The 6754-nt window shown below is 34.0% G+C and overlaps 1 protein-coding gene across 4 annotated transcripts in view; it reads left to right on the top strand.

Moving 5' to 3' along the window:
* Positions 1 to 6754, top strand: part of GALNTL6 (polypeptide N-acetylgalactosaminyltransferase like 6) — a 1038752-nt gene that overhangs the window by 647570 nt on the left and 384428 nt on the right. The window lies entirely within an intron of this gene.

Genomic DNA, 6754 nt, shown 5'->3' with positions numbered 1-6754 from the left:
TGAGCAACAGCGGTTCGAGTCCAGCCCGAGCTGAGCAGCCGCTGAGCTGCCAACAGGTAGCAGGATGGCTCAGCTAAAAACAAAACAAAACAAAAAAACAAACAAAAAAAACTATCATGTTTTATTAGTCCAATAATTGTGTTGTGGTTATATTGCCAATAATAAATCTTCTTGCCTCGAGAGCCTAGCTGAGAATCTTTTTTGTGTGGACCAAATGTTTCCATGGATATATTGGACAAGACCAGATATCAAGGACCTTTTGACAGGACCAAATATCCTGCAAGACATCAGTCATGCCCCTGCTTCAAGACTTAGCTTAAATCTCATCATATTAATATGACCTTCACTAACAATCCTATGTAATAGTATCCTGAGCTCTGCCAACCACCACTCTGTCACCTTCAACCTGGACCTTTCATGGCATTAATTACCACATAGCTTATCACGTCAATTTACTTATTATATTCTTTAGTGTTTGTCTTCCAAATCAGAATGTAAGTTCCAAAGTGCAGAGATCTTTATTCATCTTCTTCATTGCTGTATCCAAAGTGCCTCAGGCAGTGTCTGGGACTATGCATGTGCTCAATAAACATTTGAATATTTGAGCAAGTGAATAAATGAATAACAAGCATCCTGCATGTCATTTATTTTCTTGAACCTCAGATCATTTATTTCTTAATACAAAGGTAAATTATATAATTTCTGTTGTCTGCTCCAACAAGCAAAATTTCATTTTTTGATTTTATAGATCTTGCTTAGGAAAATACCAGAGTCGGTATGTAATTATCCAATTTAACACAGAAGATAAATTTGGTTAAAGAGTTTAAAAAAAAAATTACTACTGATGCATTGTTATATATTCATTGGGAGTCTTGTAATGCAGAAATGGGGAGGAATAGTTACCCAAACTGAAGTGTTTAAGGTCTCTGTCAATTGAAGGTCAATAGGAAATGAAGATAAAGTACCTTGATAATGATCACATAAATCAATAAGGAAATGACTTTGATTGCAACTATGATTTAATTAATTATAGGGGCACATCTGTTGCATTAATCAAGTTAAAATCAGAACAGAATTTAAATAAGATATGGTACCTTAGGAGACCTTGCCTTTTGTAAGTAAACTTTCTTTATTGAAGAATACATACATACAGAAAAGTGCATAAATTGCATATTTGCTGCTTGCTGAATTTTCACAAAATGAATACATTCATGTAACTCTCACCCAGATGAAGAGCCAGAATATTACCAGTATACAAGATGTCTCCCTAAAGTGCTTATCTAGCCACTGCCTCTCCAACTTCCAACAATAAGCACTACCTGAGTTTTCATCCCATAGATTAGTTTTGTCTGTGTTTGAATTCTTTTATAAATGTAATCATATAGTTTGTACTCTTTAGTATCTGGCATTGTTTAACATTCTTTGTAATATTTATTCACATCATTGTGTATAATTACAGTTCATTCATTCTCTTTGATCTGTAATAATCCACTATATGGCTATACCACAGTTTATTCTTGTACTGTTGATGGTCGTTTGGGTTGTTTCTGGTGTATAACTATAACAGATAGTGTTGCTGTAAACATTATTGTATATGTCATTTAGTGAACACTTCTCTTGGGGGTATGTCTTTAAGGAGTTATTGTTGGTCATAAGGTATGCTTATGTTCAGTCTTAGTAAATATTACCAAATGGTTTCCCAAAGTAGTTGTTCCAGTTTATACTCCTACCCTCAGTATAGGACATTTCGAATTGTTCCTCACCTTCTTCAACTCTTTGTATTTTCTGTGTTCTTCATTTTAGTTTTTCTGGAGTATGTGTAGTGGTATCATATCAATCTGATTTCTGTGTGTTTGAGTGGGTTTAAAATTGGGTTAAAGCATGTATACAGTAAAGCATACATGTTTATTGAGCTTGATAAATTTTTACACACACACACACACACACACACACACACACACACACACACACACACGGTAACAACCATCTGCGAATAGATCAAGATATAACACATATCCAGCACCCCAGAAAGCTTTTTCTTGCCCTTTTCAGGTAATATCCTCCAAGAGGTTACAACATTTCTTATTGTAATTTAGTTTTTTTTGTTCTTTAACCTCAAATAAAGAGAAACATTATCTTTTGTGTTTGTGAGAGTCATCCATGCATTGCATGCAGCAGTAGTTTATTCTTTTTATTGCTTTTTAATATTATGTAAGTCTACCACAATGTACTTGTCAGTTCCACTGTTGATGGATATTTGAATTAAGTTGCAAAGAGTATTCTTGTATATGCCTTTTGTTGTAACTATTTCTAGGAATTGCTAGGTCATAGTACGAATACATTTAGCTTTACAAGATACTGCCAGTTATTCAAAGAATCTTTGTCAATTATACCCCCACCAGCAATGTATGAGTCTTTCAGTTATTCCACAAGCTCCCAGCACCACAGTAGCTATCGCAGTGGATGTATGCTAGTATTACATTCTTCTTTGCATTTCATGATGACTAATGATATCAAACAACTTTTCATATTACTGGATATTTGGGTATCAGGGTGTAATGTGCCTGTTCATTTCTTTTGACTATTTTTAATTGAGCTATCTGGATTTTTTTCTTATTGATTGGTAGGAGTGCTATATAAATTCTAAGCACAAGTCCTGTCCTATATTTGATGTGTGTGTTACAAATATCTTCTCCCAGTCTGTGACTTTTCTTTTCATTCTCATACAGTAATAGTGTCTTTTGATAAATAGAAGGTATTAATATTCATAAAGGCCAATGTATTAATCTTTTATTTTATGGTTAATGCTTTCTACTGTCTCTCTTGAAGAAAAAAATATATTAACCAAAGATCAGGAAGATATTATCTCATGTTTTTATCTAGGAGCTTTATTGTTTTGCCTTTAACACTCAGATAGGACTATGATCCATAAACAGTGTTTGTGTATGATTAAAAAGTAGAAATCAAGATTCATTTTTTTCTATAAAAATATCTAATTGGGTCATTTACTGAAAATGTTATCTTTTCCCCACTCAGTTTCAGTATTACCTGATTTTGAAAATTTAGTGACTGTATATGTATGGAGTAGTTTTGGACTCTACTTCGTTTGATTGGAATTCATTAGAATGATATTTTTTTGCTCCGATACCACACTATCTTAATTACTATATCTTTATATAGAGTCTTTATATTTTGTAGTGTAAGCCCTCCAAATTTGTTGTTTCTTTTTTTTTTCAATTAAAGTTTATTGGGGTGACAACATTTAGTAAAGTTACATAGGTTTTAGGTGTACAATTCTGTAATACATAATCTATATATCACATTGTGTGTTCACAACCCAGAGTCAGTTCTCCTTCCATCACCATACATTTGACCCCATTTGTCCTCATCTACTACCTCCTTCCCCCTTGCCCTCTGGTAACCACTAAACTGTTGTCTGTGTCTATGAATTTTTGTTTCTTCATTTGTTTGTCTTGTCCTTTTGTTGTTTTCAGTTTTATATCCCACATATTCTTGAAATCGTATGGTTCTCGACTTTTTCTGTCTCTTATTCTTCAAAATTGTAATGGCAATTCTAGGTATTTTATATTACCATATAAATTTTAAAATCAGCTTTTCATTTTCCACAAAATAGAAAAAGACTGGGATTTTGATTGGTGTTGCACGAAATCTATAAATCGCTTTAGGGATAATTGGCATTTTAACAATATTGAGTTTTCCACTTTATGAACATAGTATACTTCTTCAAACTATTAATATATTTATGTTCTTTATTTTTTCTCAGCATTGTTTTATAGTTATGAATGTAGAGGGCTTCACAACTTTTGTAGGTTTAATTCTAGGTATTGAATTATATTCTAACAATATTGTGAATGGTGTTTGTTTTATTTTCTATTTGTTGATACTGTGTGGTACAATTGATATTTATATACTGTGCTTATAAACAGTCATTGTTTTTTAAGAAGTACTACATATTCTTCTTTATACATAGTTTTGTATAACACAGTATTTAATTGATACGTATTATAGTTGATTTTACTACACATACTTGGCATACTTTAAAAAAAATAATTTGTTTTACAAATTTTCTTTAAATAGACTTTCAAGTATCAGAACAATTATTTTTTAGAATAAAAAGATATTCTTAAAACAGCTCTTCAAATAAGGCTGTGAAATACTATGTTGATAGCTTCGATCAATCATATTGTTTAACAGCATGCTGTTAATATTTAGGAATTTAAGTTGCCATTTTATAATAGATTTCTAGAAAAAGAATTTTTCTAGTCAATACAAATCTTGACATTAGAAAATTACATGGAAGAATGATTCTTTGTAAGCATTTATTTAAATTAATTCAAGTTAATTAGTCCCTGAGGCAGTTAGGATGACAATGAAAATCTGAATTTTGAGTAATGTCTTAAAAGTACAGTTATATGTAGAGTTGCAGCTGGAACTCTAAATCCACCCTGCAGGTTTCCCAGGTAGAGGAAAGTTAGGACGTCTTAATCCTAGTTTACCCACAACACAAGGTACTCTCAGGAAAGACTGGGTCTTCAGGGTCAGTTAATTCTTGTTACTTATGCCCACCCCTACCTCCTTTCACCTGGATCTAAAGTTTCAGGTGGGCTTTAGAAGCAAAGGGCCTGGTGGGGCTTCACAGGGTAAAGCAAAATCAGAACTTATACCTGGCTCTTCAATAGGCTCCCTAAAAAGGTAATACAAAAGAGGCAGATTAGAGATAAATCCCAGTTTTGATTACAAAGGGAATCCAGAGTCTTCATTTGCTATTTCACCTGGAATAAAAGTACACAGCAAAAGTTACTTGAATTTCTCATATTCTTCTTTACTTCATTGTTGAGGAGTTGGGGTAGGTTAGGGCAGGGTAGGAGTGCATGTATATAAAACTTTCTCCACTCCAGAGTAAGGGTGATGGGGTCTTCCATTCCAGGCCAAGGCTCACTTTCCTATTTTGTGGATAGTCAATCGTTTCCTATATTTTACAGATTAATTTCTCAGGAACTCCTATTTGGTCAGCCTAGAGCTTTGTAGTTCTCCTAGCTGTATAACTTTGAATGCATTCCTTGAAAAAAATAAATAAATAATGCTGAGTATCCCTCCTCCCACCACAGTTCTGGGTTATATAACAAAGGTTCTCCAAATTGACTGATATTAAATCCCAAATCACTTCTTCCTAATCCTTTGTTTTTAAGTATTATTTCCTGGTTACTGCGGAGGACAGGGCAATCTCAGTGCACTCTGTAACATCAATGCCATTGTTAATAGTAGTTAACTGTGAAAGCAACAGCAGCAACGGTATTATTAAATTCATTGAATGTTTTTTCCTGTGTCAGACATTTGTCAAGGCAGTTCAATGTCTGAAACAAACAATAAAGTCTGAGTGTATCCCTTGCTATGTGAGGGAGAACTATGTAACACAAGCTCTATGAGCAAAGCAGAGAGCTCATCTTACTGGGTTTGGGGAAGTATGCAGCTTTGGGATTGGAGGATTTTTAGAAATGGGTTATGTCTAGAGATTGGTGGACCTAATTAACCTGTGGAGGTGGGCTTCTAGAGCTAGACTGGCTTACTGACTTTTAGGAGCCCAGTTACTGAGTTATTAGTTGCTGCTAATTGACTGACATTTAGAAGCATAAAACTATCACTGATTGGCTGAGTTTCAGAAGTTTAGTTGTTAAAGCTAGTTGTCATTTATCATTGAGGATGGGTTTAACTGTTTCTAGTGATTACTTGTTAGTATATCCAAAGAACAACCTTTTCCTGGAAACACAGGAGCCTTTTATTCTCACAGTACTAAAAGTTATATTTCATTTATGTATGCTATATAATTTACTTTTAACAAAATCCTTTAAGAATATGAATCATTAGAACTTCCATTTTATACATGAGAAAATTAAAGTTTAGCTTGCCCAAGGTCACATGCTCATAAAACTAGGACTAGGATTTAAACAAGGATGCAAAACAATTTTAAAATTAAGATTAGATCAAAACAACTTTAGAGCTAAGATTCAAAGCCATTTTAACTCCAAAAGAATCAAAACTTAAAGCCTTATCCGTTCAATGAATAGCAAGGTGCATGCCGATTCACCATCATGTGGGAGGGAGGGTGGGGGGAGGGGCACAGGCTGTAGACACTGAGGATATCAATGTATACACAGCATGCAAAAACCCCTCACCTTCTCCAGCTAACATCCTTGTGATCTCTTGCTGATATTTGCATTCTGCACATTTTCGCTTGCCTATTTGAGGATGTGATGTGATAAATAATTGACGCTGGATTAGGTCATTCTTTTCTACGTCCTCTGCCCAACCTTCCACCAACGCCATTAACCTTGTGTTCGTTATTGGGGCCCACCTTACTCTTCATCTCAAATCTGAAAAATCAGATTTGCGTTTGAACCATACTTAATTCAGATGGCCGAAGGAGATTCAGAATGTAGCTTCAAGTTCTAATTTAATGCCTGGCAATTTTCTAAGAGTAATTTGGCACCCATTTCTTGAGGCATACCAGCTAAATTTATTTTTACCCTGTACTTTAATATAAGATGAATTTTTTTTTCCCAAAAAACTTAACAAGAGTTAACTTGTATTCAAGTCCCCACAAATATTTTTATTTACAAGTCACATTCTCAATTTAGTTTATTTTTAGCAAACAGGAGAAGCACATTACCCTGAAACAACCTCAGTCAATGGCAGCTTGGGATGCTCAGATGTCCCCTAAAGAATTTTTTTTTTT

The sequence above is a fragment of the Hipposideros armiger genome, unplaced genomic scaffold, assembly GCF_001890085.2.
Source record: "Hipposideros armiger isolate ML-2016 unplaced genomic scaffold, ASM189008v1 scaffold_27, whole genome shotgun sequence".
NCBI lineage: Eukaryota > Metazoa > Chordata > Mammalia > Chiroptera > Hipposideridae > Hipposideros > Hipposideros armiger.
The sequence above is the reverse complement of the archived record's forward strand: the minus strand, read 5'-3'. Positions and strand labels throughout refer to the sequence as shown.